Source organism: Lactuca virosa, chromosome 5 (assembly GCF_052849685.1).
Source record: "Lactuca virosa cultivar CGN04683 chromosome 5, Lactuca_virosa_CGN04683_v6, whole genome shotgun sequence".
Lineage (NCBI taxonomy): Eukaryota > Viridiplantae > Streptophyta > Magnoliopsida > Asterales > Asteraceae > Lactuca > Lactuca virosa.
In genome coordinates this window covers 459083403-459103587 of record NC_136430.1, presented here as the reverse complement: position 1 = coordinate 459103587, position 20185 = coordinate 459083403, and the positions used below count along the sequence as shown (strand labels likewise).

Sequence of the window (20185 nt, the reverse complement as noted above, 5' to 3'; positions counted from 1 at the left end):
TAGTAGAGACCATGGAGGGGTAAAATGGTCTTTTATCCACTTCAAAGAGTTAAAGAGAGGAAGAATAGCCTTCGGTCATTAGAGTTGTGATTAGAGTATCACTTATAGATATTCATCCCTTGTGTTAGGTGGAGGCTAGTTCGAGATTCGGGAGCGGGGTCTTTACTTGCTGCTGGTCAGGTGAGTCTTCTCACTATACTTTACCTTGAGTGGTAATTAGAGTTATGTGACAGAGTATCTTGTATGCTATGTATGTGATGTGTTGCACTGCATTATTTCTATGTGATTATGTTGTGTGTATCCCAGAGTTTACAGAGTTAGGACCGGAAGGTCCACAGAGTTAGGACCAGAGGGTCCACAGAGTTAGGGCCAGTAGGCCCACAGAGTTATAGCCTCGAGTGGCTAATATGTGCTATATGTGGTATTTTGGGGAACTCACTAAGCTTTGTGCTTACATTGTTATGTGTTATGTGTTTCAGGTTTTCTCAGGATCGCGGGACGGCACCGGCTTGATTGTACACACCAGAGAAAGAGTTGTATTTTGAGGATCCTGGATTATTAATGGAGTTGTGCTTGTATTTTGAATAAACGAGATTTCTACACAATATGTTATGAAAAGTATGCGATTTTGAAATGAAAAATCTGTTTGAAAAATTACGGTGTTACAAGTTGGTATCAGAGCCTTGGTTTGAGGGATTCGGATGCACCTTCGGGCGTATCTGAACTCAAACTGAGGATTTGAGGAAGTTTTTCATAAAAGAAACAATTTTTCTAAAAAGAGTAAAAGATTTTTGAGAAAATCAGAACGGAGCAGTGTGTACGATCAGCCAGCGCCCGAACGGTGATTTCCCAAAATACCCTTACATTATGTGTTATGAGATACTATGTGATATGCTATGCATACTAGAGATAGGCTAGGTATTTCATATTTTAGGACTAGAGTGGCCTGATTTGTGATGACTTAGCCTAGGAGTTGCTGTTATATGTGATGTGCCTCGAGTATGTGCTGAGTATGAGTATCCAGCATGAATCCTTTTAGAGAGGGATCTGAGTAGAGGAGTAATCTAGGAGAGATACCTAGATGAGCATTTGAGGAGCCTACCGAGAGAGTAGTAAGATGCCCGCATGGGGTAAAGTTGCTTGAGTTCGGTGATATCTTTTGAGTATGAGGAGAGCAAGTGGGTAATAACCTAGAGTGGTTTTACATGTTGGTAGAGGTTATTCGATGCCCGAATGCTGCTTGCTTCGTGCTTTGTGGAACTCTTGATGATGGGAGTCACCTACTAAGTGAATATGACGATATTAAGGAGGTAGGTTGCTGGCATCATAAGGAGTTCTTCAGCAGCTGATGGCGGAGAAGTGTGAGAACCTAGGAAGAGCCTAGGAAAGGGTGACCCTAGTCAGATGAGTACGCTGACAGAGTAGAGCATTTCGCAGAGGAGCGAACACACGTGACAGGATTGGTGATCGAGAAGGTTGAGCAGCTACTTAGGAACTCAGGGATGGTCCGTGCAGAAAGTATGGGTAGATGTGGCAGGTAGTATGGGCCCGTACTACTGAAAGCAGAGGACCCATACTCGATACGGGGAACATTCCGGAGGATCTAGGTAGCAGATCGAGAGGTAATTTCATGGTTCGAGTACCATGATTTGTAGCAGATTGAGAGGTGATTTCATGGTTCGAGTACCATGATTTGTAGCAGATCGAGAGGTGATTTCATGGTTCGAGTACCATGATTTGTAGCAGATCGAGAGGTGATGTCATGGTTCGAGTACCATGATTTGTAGCAGATCGAGAGGTGATGTCATGGTTCGAATACCATGATTCGTAGCGGATTGAGAAGAGATAACATGGTTCGGGTACCATGATTCGTAGCGGATTAAGAAGAGATAACATGGTTCGGGTACCATGATTCATAGCAGATCGAGAGGTGGCCACATGGTTCGAGTACCATGACCCGTGGCAGTTAGTGTTATTGGTTCTACCAGTTATTCCGTGGTGATTGGTTAGACTGATATCAGAGGTGAAAGTGTATGGGGCTAGAGGGCCATGATGAACGAGTTTTAGTGAAGCATCCCTTAAAAGGGAAATCGAGTTAGCTCCGAGGGATTGTTGGTGAAATGCCAATTGGAGTCGCAAGACTCAAGAATAAGTAGAGATGGCGGTTATGGAGGATTACGGCATGAGTTGAGCAATCAGCCGATGGTGGAGATGTCATTTTCTGTAACCTGAGCGGTGTTATTTCTATTCCTGTGAGAAACATGAGGGGTATTGAGATTTTCGGTTTCCAAGGTTGGGGGTGAGCCCTGTGGGGTAGCTTTGGTTACGATCTTTCATCAGAGTATTTGGGCAGTATGTCTGCCGAGAGGTAATGTTAGAGCATGAGCAGGCTGTCAGCGGGGACTGAGATGATTAAGGACAAGGATACACCCTATTTGAGCATAGTAGGGCATGTATTAGCTGCAGCGGCAGACGATCAAGAAGAGGATATTGGAGCGGTGGCTCTTATTATATATGATGAGTATCGAGTGTGGTAATGAGGACTCCACTCTTATTACAACCCACGTGATGGAACGTTGGTTGAAAAGTCAAGGATGAGGAAAATTTTAGTTCGTTATTTCAGACTGAGAGTCAGGGTTGCGACTGGACAGTTGAGATGTCCGGTAGTGGGACGGTATGAGATTCTGAATGACTAGAGGAAGTCATGATGAGAAGTTTCTGAGGATTTCATCGGAGATTCGGGGTATTTGTAATTGCTCGACCTCCGTCGGGGGGATTATCGAGCATTGCGTATCACCTTCCAAGAGTAGGTGCGATGTTATTGGTAAAAAATAGTTTTTGGGCTAGATGGTTGGCGAACCAATTGGTGATGGTTCGAACCCTGAGTGGGGGAGGACCGGGTACTTTTGAGGAGATCAGAGATTTGTTCAAGAACGGTTAGAGAACTGGATAAAGAGGCCTGCGGTGCGGATTCCTGAGACCAGGGTTATTGGTGGTCAAGGAGAGGTGCAGAGTGAGATAGTGCATGTGGTACGTGTTTAAGAAAGGATGAGTGTCTCTACGGCAAGTGGCCGTTGTTCGGAGACCTTATGATGGTTAGGAATCCTTCAAGGTTAAATGGTGAATTCGAGGTGGTTGGCTTGTGAGGGTAGTTCGGCAGTTTGAAAATTTCTGGATCAGAGTATGGGCTATTATATGCAGTATGGGAAGGGAAGAAGTTGTTTGGGCAACCAACTTTAGGGTCGTTAAGAGTATTCTTGCATGAGTTTTGAGCAATAGAGGATCAAGTTTCGGATTGTCATCTTCGTGTTATGAGTCGTTGGCAATTTCTCCGTGTTTTAAATTGGGAGATGGAGTATTCAGGGGTTACAAGTGGCACGAGAGAAAGACCGGTTGCGAGGTTCTGAGGAAGCAATACGGTATCTGAGTATGATGTCATGAGTATGAGATCAGTGGTAGAGCCAAGACACTGCGAGGCATTGTGCTGATATTCCGGGGTATCCGAGTTTAATGTATAAAAATCTCGGATTATTTTGAGTTTGAGTTTGAGAAGACGAGTGGTGTATCGAGTGCTTATGGTTCCGGTGGGGACCCTTCAGCTAATTGACATCAAATGGATTTATTTGAGAATGTGAATTGCAGCGAGAAAAAGAGGTTTTTTCACGACGGTGGTCGTCCGAAGTAGTGATGCTTAGCCCGGATGGGTGTGTGTTTACCTATCTATGCTAGGCCGCAGAGCATGAGTTAATGATCGCAGTATGGTGTCAACCTGAGGATGAGATTGTGAAGTGGTAAGAGTAAGTGCGGTAAGACTGCAGGGAGCTACAGTTTCAATGAGTCAGCGAGAGGGTGTTGTGATACTGCGGGGAGCCGTAGTACTCACTAGTCAGCGAGAGGGTGTTGTGATACTGTGGGGAGCCTTAGTACTCACTAGTCAGCGAGAGGGTGTTGTGATACTGCGGGGAGCCGTAGTACTCACCAGTCAGCGATAGGGTGTTGTGATACTGCGGGGAGCCGTAGTACTCACTAGTCAGCGAGAGGGTGTTGTGATACTGCGGGGAGCCGTAGTACTCACTAGTCAGCGAGAGGGTGTTGTGATACTGCGGGGAGCCGTAGTACCCACTAGTCAGTAAGAGGGCGTCACGGTGCGGCAGGGAGCCGCGTTATTTGTTGACCAGAGCATGACGCAGGAGAGTTCTTAGGCTTGAGTAGCCTTATTTGGGTTGAGTATTCGGGAGCCTGGGGGCCAGATCAGGAAAGAGACGAAGGTCTCTATATTTGTCGGGAAACGTTATACTCTGAATTGAGTTGTGGTTGTCGCAACCCAAGGGAATTGGAGAAACGGTTTACGCATGAGTTGCGGGTCAGGAGTCATGATTTGAGTGGTTCGTTGGGACGAGTGGTTCCAATTCTGTGCCGGATCAGACTCTTGAGTTGAGTTCGATTCTAGTGGTGTATTGAGTAGACGTAATGAAATTCCAGATTCAGAGATGCACATCATTTGGAAGGGGTATTGTTCCATCTGGTGTCTTAAATCGGAGTGGGTCAATTCGTTGGTATGAGAAAACCACGAAACACATGGAACTAATGAGTAGTAGACGGTAGAGGTCGAGAGCGAGTCGAATTCCGTACTCGCTTGAAGTGAAGCGAACTTCATGACTCGTGTGTCACACAGAGCCGAGATAGTTGCATTGATAAGGAAGTCAGTGAGGCGTGTTGGTACACACAATGGGTAACCTTTGGAGGTTCAATTGTTGGGTCGGGAGATGACCTGGCGCTCAGTCTTGAAAGGGATATTGAGAAGGGAGCTGAGGTTTATGCTTGTCAGATGTCGGAGGACGCTTCTGAACAAGCATAGTCATTGTTCGTGTCTGAGGACAGGGTGTTGAGGGTTCGTTGTTCAGAGGGGTTGTGATTGCAGTACAGTTGATGAGTCCCTGGTGTGATGTGATCCTTCCATTCCTTGGTATATGATCTGGATTATTTATCATGTCTGGGACGAGTGATCGGTAGCCAGTTTTGGGCATGGACTTGTTTTATCGGTTCCCACTAGAGAATCAGAGGGGCAGTGAGCTATCGGGGTTTGTTATTCGAGGAGCGAATAACATGGTGACATCTGGAGAGGGCGGTATGGCTGTGTGTCAGGCTACTAGAGTTCCAGATTCTTGAGAGTCAGAAGGGGTAGCATAGTGGCTGATGGGTCTGACCTTTTTCCAGGGAGGAATTCCTGTTTGGATTCAGGTGTCCAGAGAGGAAGAAAGTGGTGTGGTATGAGGCCCTTTCGATGGTGCTGTTTGGTTAATGAATTGGATCTATATGTGGTGGAGGAGCGATTTCGAGGGAGAAATCTAATTCAAGTGGGGGAGAATTGTAACATCCGGATTTCCAGGAACATTATCGTGTACGTTAATCTTGTGATTTAAGGAGGGACTCGACGAGTTGAGGGACCAACTCGCCGAGTCGAATCGAGTTAATCGCGTGAATTTAATGAATGGACTCGACGAGTCAGAGGAGGGACTCGCCGAGTAGGTGCTGGGCAGAGAAACCCTAATTTCCCGGGTTTGAGACCTATTTAAAGGAACTTATAGCCTCATTTGCGGCTACCCTTCCTTGAGAGCAAACCCTAAACGTGTATGGAGAGCCATGAGAGTCTTAGAAGCTAAAACGTGGAGTAAACTAGTGCATATCTTGAGGAGAAGAGGAGACCACCCATCAAGGGAGCTAGAGAATCAGTGGACCTGGTGTAACTTCGTGCAAGGGCTTGAGTAAGAGGTAAAAGATTGCACCTTTCTTGTTGTTTTGCTTAGATCTTGTAGATATGGAAGATTAGGGTTTCTTCCACCATTGTTGGGACTTTGTATGCATAAGGTCTCTTATGAGGCCTAGACTTCAGATCTGGACCTTGTGAGGTCCAGAGAGTCCAAAGATTATAGCTTTAGTTAACCATAGAAGAGTTATTGTGGTTAATCATCCTTGTTAGAGTTATATTGGCATTATGAGCTTTATATGCCATGTTTAAACGTAAAGCTTGCAGCTTTACGTGACATTCGACCCTTAGGATAGTAGATCTAGTGTTTGGGGTGATGGATCTGCCTTAAATCGTCTGAATGAACATTTGGTCTGAATGAACTCGCTGAGTCGATGAGCCGACTCGACGAGTTGGTTAGGGTTTGTCCCGAGGAACCGAATCAAGCGACAGCTCGACGAGTTGGGGGTCAACTCGATGAGCTAAGTTGGAGTGTCACGAGATTTCTGAGGAAAGTAAGTGGACTCGACGAGTCGCAAGGGTGCACTCGACGAGTCGGGTCAAACATGGACTGTTGACTCGAGTTTGACTTCTGTTAACTTTGGGGCTTTGACCAACATAAGTAGTAGAGACCATGGAGGGGTAAAATGGTCTTTTATCCACTTCAAAGAGTTAAAGAGAGGAAGAATAGCCTTCGGTCATTAGAGTTGTGATTAGAGTATCACTTATAGATATTCATCCCTTGTGTTAGGTGGAGGCTAGTTCGAGATTCGGGAGCGGGGTCTTTACTTGCTATTGGTCAGGTGAGTCTTCTCACTATACTTTACCTTGAGTGGTAATTAGAGTTATGTGACAGAGTATCTTGTATGTTATGTATGTGATGTGTTGCACTGCATTATTTCTATGTGATTATGCTGTGTGTATCCCAGAGTTTACAGAGTTAGGACCGGAAGGGCAACAGAGTTAGGACCAGAGGGTCCACAGAGTTAGGACCAGAGGGTCCACAGAGTTAGGGCTAGTAGGCCCACAGAGTTATAGCCTCGAGTGGCTAATATGTGCTATATGTGGTATTTTTAGGAACTCACTAAGCTTTGTGCTTACAGTGTTATGTGTTATGTGTTTCAGGTTTTCTCAGGATCGCGGGATGGCACCGGCTTGATTGTACACACCAGAGAAAGAGTTGTATTTTGAGGATCCTAGATTATCAATGGAGTTGTGCTTGTATTTTGAATAAACGAGATTTCTACACAATATGTTATGAAAAGTATGCGATTTTGAAATGAAAAATCTGTTTGAAAAATTACGGTGTTACATCCTCCTTGTGACGTATCTATTCAGTTGATTCTAATCCATTCCAGTGCTTCTAACTCATAGATCTGGACTCCCTAAGCTAGCATTACATGTAAAGTTGCTAACTTTACGTGCATGCATGGTGTTATGAAGCTAAAACCCCAATCCATACTAAAATGAAGGTCTAAGTCATAGAATGGAGCCATGGTTGCATAAAGGTGGCAACTTTGAGCTTCCAAAGCTCAAGAGTGCCCATATTTGAAGTCCTTACATCCCCAAAGGTTCAAAACTCGAATTGACCTTGGAAATGACCCAAAAATGACAACATACAAGCTAGGAAGGAGATCTAAATGAATAACAGCCAATGTACAAGCTTTATACCTCTATGAAGACAAAAATGAGTCCTCAGCTCTGGATCTTTGACCTTCCTTCTGCAACTCCAAGGCTTTTGCTTCCTTCTTCTAGCTTTAATCACAAAATGGCAAGAACTAGCTCAAGATCACCCAAGGTTGATTAGGGTTTCGAGATTAGGGTTTGGAGGTGATGGAGGCTGGGATGGAGGCCAGATATGATGCTTAAATAGGGTGCAAACCCCAAATATTAGGGTTTGGAGGTGATGGAGTCAGGACTTCGACTCGTCGAGTAGCTCACTAAAAACCCGCGTCTAATCTGCCTTCTACTCGATGAGTTAGGGCTACCAAATCGCCGAGTAGCCCTTCAAAAATAAATAAATAAAAAGCTTAATTGCATACCAGGAACGAGACATTACAACCCACATTCGCATAACGGTCCCCGCCCACACTCGCGTAACGGGCCCCGCCCATCGAGATACTGGCCCCGCCCACACTCGCATAATATAAACACATAGCAGATAATTATATAATATGTAAACACATGCCATAATCACAGAGGTAAATAGCATACAGACTAGCCTTCGGGCCCCGCCCGACATCGGGTCGTACCCGGTAATCATAAAAACACATACAGTTCTACAGGTTATTACAGCAAGCAGCATACTCGATACCAGAACACAGATCTACCAGATCACTACAGCATAGTAGCATACTCAATACCAGAACACAGATCTACCAGATTACTATAGCATAACATGTTGGATTTAGTGTCTAAGCCCATAACTATAACTGGGATGTACTTGACCCGATTATAGCATGGTCCCTTTTTGGGTTTCCTTCACCAGTGCAATTTGATAGGATGAACTTTTGAGAATAAGGTTATTTATTATTTATTAATGTATTACGAGTATAATATATTAATATCACATTATTTAATTAGTATTGATCAAGAATTAATTTGGAATTAATTTTGTGATCAAAAGAGACTAATTAAATATGTGGAGATTGATTATGTAAATCAATGATTCTTGTAGTGTGGGCCAATGATCCATGATTAAGTAGATAGGCTAAACCAATGAAATAATCCATGGATAGTCCATGGAGGTTAAACCCGTGGAGCATACGAATGTGAAAGGTCATTAGGGTTTACAAAGATGTAACCCTAGCACTATAAATAGAACCCCTCATGGCCAAAATCGTTTGCCCCATCATCTCCAAGAGAGTGATACACGATTTCAAAGCTCACACTTGAGGTGTTTGTCCCTATTTCTCTCAAGCTTTCAAAGGTCAATAACTCTGCCCCTATTTCTCTCAAGCCTCCTCTTGCATATGGTGTTTGTGAACCAATAGAGGAATCATACTTGAGGTGCTCAAGCTTTCAAAGGTCAATAACTCTACCCTACTCAAGAGGTAAGCATCCAAACTAAGTTTTATTATATAGCTTCAATTGTATGCTAGCTAGGGTGAATGGTTTGGAAAAACAAAATGCATGTATAATTAGAGAAAACATAGATCCAAAGCATTTAGGGTTGTATGTGCACTTAGGAAGTGTTATAGTGCTCAAAACCAAACAGTGGTATCAGAGCCTAGGATTGTTTTCCATTATATTTGATGCTTACTAGTTTTTCAAAGCTGAAAAAGTCGAAATTTTTGCCTCTGACTAGTGAACTCGCCGAGTACATGAACAGACTCGATGATTCCACTCAGTAAACAAGGCAACTCGGCGAGTCAGTTCTTGCACTCGACGAGTTGAAGGCTCTGTTTGCAGAATTTCGAGTTTCTTGGCCTGTTTTGGATTAGGAACATTACCACAAACTGTTTTTGGTTATAAAATTGTTTTTAATGATATGGTAATGTTAATCCCCATCCAATAACATGATATTTGTCAAATTCTAAGATAACTACTTGTTTTATGAAATACTAGTTATTTGTACAATTTGAAGTTATCATGAAATATGAATCAAAATAGGTCTAATTGGTAAATGATCATCCTATCATAATTGGATTAGTTAATTTGATTTATAATTGTTTCTTGAATAGTTCCATGACTTGTCCTCAAGTTATGGAATGTGAAAAATCACATCATTCATGAAACATTAATTTTCATAAGTTATGAAATACCAAGAGTCATGAAAAGTTCATAACTTGTCCTCAAGTTATGGAATTGAAAGGGTCTCATTTATGCAACTTTAAACCCATAAGTTATGAATTTCAAAAGTCTTGACAAGTTACAAAACTTGCCCTCAAGTTTTGGAACTTGAAAATTTACATTAATGAAACTTTAATTCCAAACCCCAGAGTATTAAAAGTTAAAATTCAACCCTTATACTTTATAATATTATAAGTTTTATAATATATATGTGTATAAGACAAAGTCGGTCTTACTGTTAGTAGGCCTCATTCACGAAGCCGGTCTATAAGGGGGGTATAAGGTTACTGCCTATAAAATGGCGGTTTAATGGGTGTCCACTCTCACCCACCGCTTCCTTGACTGGTGGAGGGTCGTTAGGCGAACGGGTAGGATAGGACACTAATTCTCCCTCATTAAAAGTATAATGATAAAATATAAAGTAACTAAACTTTTATTAAAATTCCTAATCTTAGTTACTTTAGGAAAATGTGAAAATGGTGCTAATCCATGAAATTACACTTTGAACCTTGTTAAGTCGTTAGTGAAGCGTGTGTGGTTAACCGACACACTAATATGAGACTGACAATGTGTGGCAAAGGGTAACTTGAAGTTAATCATATATCAATGGAGCGTGGGTGGTTAACCGGCACATTGATTAGGTGATTTTTAACATTGAGTGTACCAACCTAATTTGCATGGTTATTCACACCTTGTTTGTGATCCTCGGCATCCCAGTCACAAACTTGATGGGCACAATCGATATTTAAACATGCCATTGAAAAGTTCAATGAATCTCAAAGATCTAGGAATTTCAAACCAATTAAAACTTAATAATTTATTTCGTTTTTCAGGGTGGAAATTGGTAAATCGTCATTTACCTACCTTCAAATATTTTACAATTGGATTATGGCATCCCTCTTCGCAATTGTAAAATATTGTGTTGGGTCCTAGCCTTAATATTTCGTTTTGGGTGTTATATTAAGGACTTAAATCAACTGAACTTGAATTTTTCCCTTGTAGATGTCTAGTTCAGACAACTATGGTCTTCCCGAATCTTTTGGGAAAAGCTTCCCAAATGAAGATGATATTCCACAATATCATACTTCACTTCTTCCACCTCCTCCAATTATTCTCCCTAATCCACAAGTTCAAAGACTTGAAAAGTTCAAGTTCACTCAAGCCCTACTTGCAATGGAACATCAAGATGGAAGGTTTATATGTGCTCATGTCTTGGACATGAAGCTGCATATTGATAGGATGAGAATGTTGGGTGTCGTGTTTCCAAGGAAGTTGGCTATTGACTTGGTTGTTCACTCACTTCTCAAGTCATATAGTGAGTTCGTTAAAGATTACTATATGACAGATCGCGACATGACCCTCATTGATCTTACTTATTTGCTAATAGCGGCTGAATCAGCAATGATTTGGCGCAACGGTAAAACAAACTTGATTGGAAGATCTACTCCTCAACCTTCCACGGACTTTGAAAATGGTAACATTGGAAGTCCAGAAAAACTTTCTCTTCCCAATGGAAAGGAATCGGCTATGGTCAAGTCAATTAACCAAATGATAAAGAGAAAGACGAAGTCTGAGATAGTCCCGTGTACCATTCCCAAAGAGTCCATATGTTTCTATTTCTAAGAGAATGGGCACTGTTTGCGAAGCTGCCCTGACTACCTGAGAGATCTAAGAGATGGTAAAATCAAAAAATTTGCTTCTACTTCAGGTAAGTCCACTATCTAACTCTATTAAGTTCCTATTTGTAGATTCTTAATACATGATGTGATAAGATTACATTTTGATGTTTTGTAGGATTGAATAAAAGAAAGGAAGCTTAAAAGTAAGAGCATGTTGAATCTGATTGCGAAGAGATGGATTTCGATCGCATGGTTCAAAGATCGGATTTTTGAAGCTGCTGCTTAGGAATATGTAATAACATAGTCTTTCATTTGTACTTGCATTGTAAGGAAAAGCTTTTCCGCATTTTATAAATTAATAAAATTCTGATTTTATCATGTTTTTATTATATCTCCTTACAATGACATTTGTGAAAATTGATGTTTGTATGTCTCTAGCAATGTTGATAATGGATTTGATTCTTTCGTTTGTGGTAGTGTCAAAATTTACCAAATAAGGAAAGATTCTCATCACCTAAGTTTTAATTGGACAGAAAACTGGAATCATTCAACTTGTATTGTATGATGAATGAGAATTTTCGTCTTTAGGAAATTAAGACTAATTCATTGTTCACATGTATATGTGAGTCAAGTGAAGGACTAGGGGATCGGGCACACTTGGTTGTGTGCTGGTCAGGTCCACCACAAAGAACGATAAGACTATTCGTTATGGTTTACTAAAGTTTAGTAAATATGGTTATGCTTACAATTTTAAGTATAATTCTGAATCATTGAAAAAGTTTCAATGTACAGCAGGACGAATAAGAAGAATCAAATTAGGCAGAAAGATAAAAGTTTCTCCAATCTGAACAGATGGGAGAGTACTTGAGTATCATGTTTTATGATCATCTTAATGATTATGAAAAACCATATCACAATTTGATCCTATAAGGACATTTTAGTGCATTTGTTTGGCTAAGAAGATGTATCAGGAATTGTTGAAATGGTTAAATCAATTAAGATGAATCATACTTCGTTGCAAAATCAAATCTTAGAGTCATACTCCAATATTGTATATTGAGTGACATATCAGCAAATGCAGAGTAAAATGTTCTCTACTCTTGTACATTTGAAATTGGTAAGTTATGATGTCTTGGATAGGACAAAGACCAACTAAGACCGATTGTGTGAAGTGTTATTCTTGATAAGAATCCGCACTAACTCTTGAATATTTGTTTGTCAAGAATGTATCTTAACAAGAGAATCTTATATGTCAAGAGGTCAGTGGGAGTCTTAAAGATCTTGACAAGTTTCAAGATCTAATCTGGAATAAACCTATTGTTAATCACTAGCACACCACTTGAGGTTTGTAACCTATCGTGTTGATATATTCTTGTTTCTGTGGCCATTCCAGTTAAAGTTACTATGCATGTGAGTTCTATGAGTTCTCAATTGTTTGCACAACAACCTGGAAGCAATGGTAGGCCCTTGAGCTGCCAGGTGGCAAGAAATTTAGATAGAACAAGTTCAGTCCGTATGAGTTTCGATTTGTCACCAACACAATGATTATGATTTTGACAAATTCACATGGATAGGAACACATACACCATAAAATTTAAGTGTCATAAGGTTTCTCTCCGCCTCATGAAAATGATTGTGAGGAAACGCTTTCTCTAAGTAGATTTTAAGGAGATAGCGTTTGTGATATTTCCATTCTCAAATTAGATTATGAATATGGCATCCCTCTTCATAGTTCGAATTGTGAGAAATTGCAAAAGGTCTAAACATTCGGAACTCATTGCTGTAAGTTCTGAAATAGTTTAGACACATATGAATCTAAGGAAAGGTGTATGACTTTGAGAAGATTAGATAAAGGCTTATCGAAGCATCTCGTATCAGAAATCTGAACTTTGGTAAGAAAGTCAATAAGTATTGATTTCTAGAAGTCCAGCTGAATTTGGATACATGTCAAAGCTAGTGGGAGCATAAGTGTTATGCCAGTAAGATAATAATTATTATGCTAGTGGGAGCATAACTATTATGGTAAGTGTTGCAAGTTAGCAATGTTAATTTTAAAAAACAAAGTTTTCAATTCGCAAATTTGCAGGGTTTGAAAAAATAATTGTTTTTCTATAATTAAGGGAGAGGAACTTATACTTCATTTTTCAATTCTAAAAGCTTAGATTGAGATTTTTAATCAAATTTAGTCAAAGACATATATGAATGTTCTTTTGAAAATATTCGACATAAGGAAATTCTATATGGAAATGTTAATTGCATTCTTAAAATTCGATTATGATTATGGCATCCCTCTTCTTAGTTCGAATTGTGAGAACATGGCAAATAGAAATATATATTATAGCAAAAGACTGATCAAGTATCATGTCTTTATGTAAGACATTATGAATCGTGTCCTATATGCTTCGAATATAGGGTTGATTGCATATGCTATAAAATTCATGTGTTCTAATTTTCCAAATGCTTAGGGCATTAAGAGGGAAAAAGGACTAGAACTAAATCTGACTAAAGTGGTTAAATAATTGTCAAGGACAAGTGTCAAGGACAATTTAAGGTTCGCTAAAGATTGGTTGCTTATGGATAGTTGGAAGTATAGTAATGGATGGACCATATTGACATTATTATGAATAGACAGGATTCTATTAACAATGAGTTGTCATATGGAAAATATGGAAATGGTTCCATCACGGTAGTTGGATATCAAGAATCTATGAGAAAGTTAGAAACTTTTATGCAAGAAGGATGTTCAAAGGAATGTGCTTTGAATATGAGACTTCGGATCTATGGAATTGTCTTGCAACAATGTCCAATGGAAAGTTTTGTAATTGACAAGGTCTCTGTGACTTGTGTACATAGTCATTACAAAAGAATCACTGCATATAAGTTTAGAATCTAACAAATTACAGTAAGTGGCAAGAACTTGGTATTCTTACACTTGCGATAAATATTTGGAATTGTGAAATGAGTATCGTTGGAAATGTTTACAATTGATCTATTTCACAAAGTAAGGACTATAGGTAAACATAGTGTGCATGCTTGGAGCATGGGATAACTATTGTTTTAATTCAAGTATTATTTGATAAATCGAAACATTATACAATGAATAATGAGTAATCAATATGGTGATTAAATAAAAGGTGTTTTATTTACACTCACAAGTTTTGGGGCCATATAGGATTAGTATTATTCTTGTGTTTCGCTTTGCATGTTTTGACTTCCCGAATAATAACATTATTCAAACTATCCACAGTCGATCATACGTTGGAAGTAAGTATGAAATAAGACTGTCATGAGTTGGCTTGTAAGATTGTCTAAGGCGTTAGACATAACAACAGTTTGCTACACCATTCATGAGTACTTCTGAAATAAGATTTGAGTATTGGATCAACCCACACTCACTTGAATCACTTCATGGAATTTATCACGAGTGATCGTGAGACGATAATATCATATAAGTCTTCAAACCTAGATATATGAGTTGTTGACTATAAGTTGGTTGTACATTGATAGTACGAAAACGCATTGGTAACTCGATGTTATAAAACGTGCTGTTGTGTATGATTCAATGAATAGTTAGTACAAACATATGAGTTGAAGTTTATCTGTTCCCTTTTATCCTAAGAGGATTAAAAGCGATATCTTGGGCCCCTCGATGATTTTGTTTTGACTATGTTCCGGGCCCGGTCAGAACTAAATTGATGTGTTTAGTTATGTTCTATGTCAGACGGATCGAAAATCGGGAAACAAACTGTTGGACAATAAGTATGACATTGTTCCATGTATTTGTCCAGCTGATATCTTGAGAACAGAGGATTATATGATCCCTTATCTAAAGGATGTGTCACTGACTGGGTCGGAGTTGACATAGGCTTTTGAAAGCTTACGATTGCTAAGTCGGATCCTAGAGGTACATTGACAATTATAGTTATTAGACTTATCCAAGTGGGAGATTGTTGGATTTAGTGTCTAAGCCCATAACTATAATTGGGATGTACTTGACCCGATTGTAGCATGGTCCCTTTTTGGGTTGCCTTCACCAGTGCAATTTGATAGGATGGACTTTTGAGAATAAGGTTATTTATGATTTATTAACATACTACAAGTATAATATATTAATATCATATTATTTAATTAGTATTGATCTAGAATTAATTTGGAATTAATTTTGTGATCAAAAGAGACTAATTAAATATGTGGGGATTGATTAGATAAATCAACGATTCTTGTAGTGTGGGCCAATGAACCATGATTATGTAGATAGGCTAAACCAATGAAATAATCCATGGATAGTCCATGGAGGTTAAACCCATGGAGCATAAGAATGTGAAAGGTCATTAGGGTTTACAAAGATGTAACCTTAGCACTATAAATAGAACCCCTCATGGCCAAAATCGTTTGCCCCATCATCTCCAAGAGAGTGATACACGATTTTGAGCTCGCTAACCTATTTCTCTCAAGCCTCCTCTTGCATATGGTGTTTGTCAACCAATAGAGGCGTCACACTTGAGGTGCTCAAGCTTTCAAAGGTCAAGAACTCTACCCTACTCAAGAGGTAAGCATCCAAACTAAGTTTTATTATATAGCTTCAATTGTATGCTAGCTAGGGTGAATGCTTTGGAAAAACAAAATGCATGTATAATTAGAGAAAAAATAGATCCAAAGCATTTAGGGTTGCATGTGCACTTAGGAAGTGTTATAGTGCTCAAAACCCAACATAACAGTATACTCGACACCAGAACACAGATCTGACAGATCACTACAGCATAGCAGCATACTCGATACCAGAACACAAATCTACCAGATTACTATAGCATACCAGCATACTCGACACCAGAACACAGATCTAACAGATCATTATAGCATAGCAGCATACTAAACATCAACAACCCAAGGAATGCATGGCCGAATATACTTAAAGGTGATATAGTCACCCGGACAGGAGATCTTACTCTAGAACCACAACCAATCAAGGAACAGGTAAGGGAGCTTATATCAAAAGTCCTCAATCTATCCTACATGACTATATACAGCCCCTAAGGTGTCCCTTTACTAACAGATAACTAAAACTAGTAGGCCGACATTGATGCCTTCGACCCACAGATATAATGAGGCGAAACTCACATCGATATGCGCGTATGTAACATCTTGACTCCTAGGTATAATATTTATATATGTTTATTTATGAGTTGACTGGGTGACTCGATGATTTGGTGCCTTAACTCGTCGAGTAGGGACGAATTGGCCACATGGGTTTAACGACCGACTCGACGAGTCAGAGAGCCGACTCGCCGAGTTGGAGCTGTGAGATGAAACCCTAAATCTCTGGGGTTGGGACCTATTTAACGAACCTTATGTCCTCATTTCCGCCTCACCAGCCACCCAACTGCCCTATGTGAAACCCTAATCGGCCATTGGAGCTAAGATAGAGTGAGAGAGCTTATATTGAGTGTTTTTGGTGAACCATTGGAAGAGAAGAAGAGATATTCAAGCAAAGAACGAGGAAAGGCTGTGGGATCCGGTGTTATTTCACTTGGAGCTTCTGTTGGAAGGTAAAAGTCATCGCCTTGCTCATCATATTGTTTAGATTTTTTAGTGAGGAACTTTTGGGGTTTTTTCCATATTTCCCTTGAGATTTTGTGTGAGTTGTGCTTGCTAAGCATTGAGACATCAGATCTGGACCTTGTGAGGTCCATAGAGTCCAAAGGTCCCAGCTTTATCGAACCATAAAAAGAGTTCTTGTGCTTAAATACCTTAGTTAGAGCTTGTAGTGGCATTATGGAGCAAATATATCATGCATGCATGTAAAGATCGAAGCTTTACGTGACATTCGAACCTTAGGAGTCTAGATCTAGAGTTTGGAGTAGCAGATCTGCCTTAAAACATCTGAATGAGATTTTGACTTAAGGGACTCGACGAGTCAATGAGCTGACTCGATGAGTCGACTAGGGTTTTCCTGATAAGTCTGGAGAAGGGTAACTCGGCGAGTTGACGAGACAACTCAACGAGTTAAGTTGGGTTTCCGCGATGTTGATATGAGGAACAATGGGGACTCGGCGAGTGACATAGATGCACTCGGCAAGTCAGGTCAACATGGACAGTTGACTCGAGTGTTGACTTATGTTGACTTTAGGGTTTGGTCAATCATGACTTTTGGAGACCATGGAGGGGTAAAATGGTCTTTTTCCCAATCCAAGAGTTAGAGAGGGATAATAACTTAGTTTATTTAGAATTGTGATTAAGATGTTAATTAGAAATAATTATCATATGTGATTAGGCGGAGGCTAGATTCGTAGATTCGTGTTCGAGAAGTACACATTTTCTTAGCTTACTTACGAGATGACCGGATGGTCTTATGTGCTTATATTGAGTATTGAGATATCCTGCATTATTTCTTTGTGATTTATCTTGCGTATTATTTGTGTGCTTTATTGAGTTAGGACCGGAGGGTCCAACCCGAGTTGTGAGACCGGAGGGTCTTCACTGAGATACCGGACTGGAGGGTCCACCCGAGTTGTAGGACTGGAGGGTCCCACTGAGACACATTGACCGGAGGGTCTTATTGAGTTATAGCCATGAGAGGCTAATGAGATATGTGTGGTATTTTGGGGAACCCACTAAGCTTCGGGCTTACCGTGTTATGTGTTATGTGTTTCAGGTACCTATCAGGACCGCGAGAAGGCACCGTCATGATTGTACACACTTGTTCAAGACTATGTTGAGGATTATGGGATTTTACTTTATTTGTGGATATATGTTGACATTTTGAGACACTTGTGGTTTTATGAAATACAATATATGAGTTTATGTGCTTTTAAAAATGAAAAAATTGGTTTAAAAATTTACAGTGTTACAACGTAGGTAGCTACTGAAGCAATGAAGAACTCTACCAACTTTAACTCACTTCCAATCACCTACATGAAGATACTTAAGTCGATACCCGATCACAGGTCATAGTCACTTGCAACAGTAACCACCTCGCATGAAATGACAAATTGACAATTAGGGTTTCACATAAAATGACGATTAGGGTTAAGTAAGAACACTTAACCCATTAAGGACTTAATCGCCTAAGGGTAGGATTGAGTAAGGTTTGACTTAGTCATTCTTGAGTGAAATAATAATCCAATCGACAACCTAATTATGCGCCCGATCATTGTCCAAAATAGTGCTCCCAGATTCTAGGGTTTCCACATAAAATGATAACCATAGCTAGTGTTCCACTGATAGCTTATTTTATTTCTTTATTTTTATTAGTTTATTTTAGTATTTTTAGCTCTTTTTATTAATATCATGTCGGGTACTCTCTATTTTGCATGAGAAATTTTGTAGGGTTTTGGAGCTCATTGCAGTTGCGGTTTGAATGGAGTTGGGCTTTGTGGGCTTTCAAGGCATTATTGGGCTTTACAGATCCATCAAAGGAGATTTGGGCTTAAAAAGTTGAAGATTTGGATGAAGTAGGCTTGTGAAGATGGGCCATGGATTGTTATTTTGGGCTTGGAGCATCCATATTTGAAACTAAAAGATGATTGGTTAATTTGAATCATATGGGATATGGAGGGGACCAAGGGAATCTTTGGTAGTGGGATGGTTAGTGGAGGAAAAATGAGCCAATAGCATTCCAGCAACACTTGCACGGGTGGAATCTCTGTCACGCGGGTACCCGCGCAACTGCCCAGTTTTGGGCATTTTGGTCATTTGGCTTGCCATTACCTTGGGGGATTGGATCTATCAGCTATCACTTCGATTTTACACCATTAGAGAGCAGAGGAAGGCGATTTTGAAGCTCAAGACTCATTTATTTTCATCTTTCCAAGTTATTGGTAGTTTCTTTATTCAATTAGACTTTTGTGATTGTTATTCTAGTGCCATGAGTGGCTAAACTCTCTATTTTGGTAGACCTTGGCTAAAACCTTTGAATGTTTGTGGGTTTTTGAAGGATTTATGCTTATTTATCATTTATCTTATGTCCATGATTCTAGTTCATATTTCTTATGCTTGTTTAGTGCTTTGATCATGAGCTTGGTACTTTAATAAGCAATTGTTGGTTTATTTCTTTGGTTTAGCATTGAATCATTGAATTACTTAGAACAAGGGCTTTATGATGGTAGAAATTATCTCTAGCTTATGAATCATAACTCCTTTATGGATGGGTAAGCATTGACATCCTCTAGGAATTAGAGATTTCTTCATTCTTAAGGCTAATCAACTTCTTGGGTTCAATTGCTTCAATTGGATCTTTGATTTTGATTAAGAATGTGTGTTGTGGGCTTCCCCAACCTCCATACTACCTATGAGAAATCTTGGCATATCATGCTTCATGATTGCTATAACCAATTTGGGGTGAATGATAAGCTTCATGTTAAATCCTAATGATAAACACACAAATGTTCATTGTGTTGAATTACCTTGGTTTACCAATTCTCTCCAATATTTGAGCATCTCATGTTCTTCCTTAATTGCAAGTTTTTAGTTATTCAAGTCTTTTAGTTTTCAAGCAATCATAACACCCCCCTTTTTAGTTTAATTGTAGTTAGTTAGTTTATTTTCACTAGTTCTATTGGATTGCATTGGTGATTGAAAACAACCATTTCCCCGAGGATCGATACCCCTTTTTACCATTATATTACGCTTTATTTGCAAACAAAGGGTGTAATTTGCTTGGTGGACTTGACATCCCACCAAGTTTTGGCGCCGTTGCCGGGGATCGAACCCGGGTCACCCGCGTGACAAGCGGGAATACTTACCACTATACTACAACGACCAAAAAAAGCTAGAGAGTGGTTATTCAACTTACCACCGGGATCTATCCACACATGGGAAGAGTTACTCAAGGCCTTCAATAGCAAGTTCTATCCCACCTCCCGAATATCAAGTCAAAGAAGTGATATTTGGGGATTCGTCAAGGGGAGAATGAGACTTTTCATGATTTTTGGGAGCGATTCAACAACTTGTGTACAAGTTGTCTTCAACACAACATACCCGAATAACTACTTCTTCAACAATTTTATGAGGGTATGAATGAAAAAGATCG

The 20185-nt window shown here is 39.9% G+C and overlaps 1 non-coding gene across 1 annotated transcript; it reads right to left on the bottom strand.

The window, feature by feature from the left end:
- Nucleotides 1–19843: 19843 nt before the first annotated feature.
- On the bottom strand, nucleotides 19844–19915 carry TRNAD-GUC (transfer RNA aspartic acid (anticodon GUC)). The gene has a single exon. It is a non-coding gene; the product is annotated as a tRNA-Asp (tRNA).
- Between the last annotated feature and the right edge of the window lie 270 nt (nucleotides 19916–20185).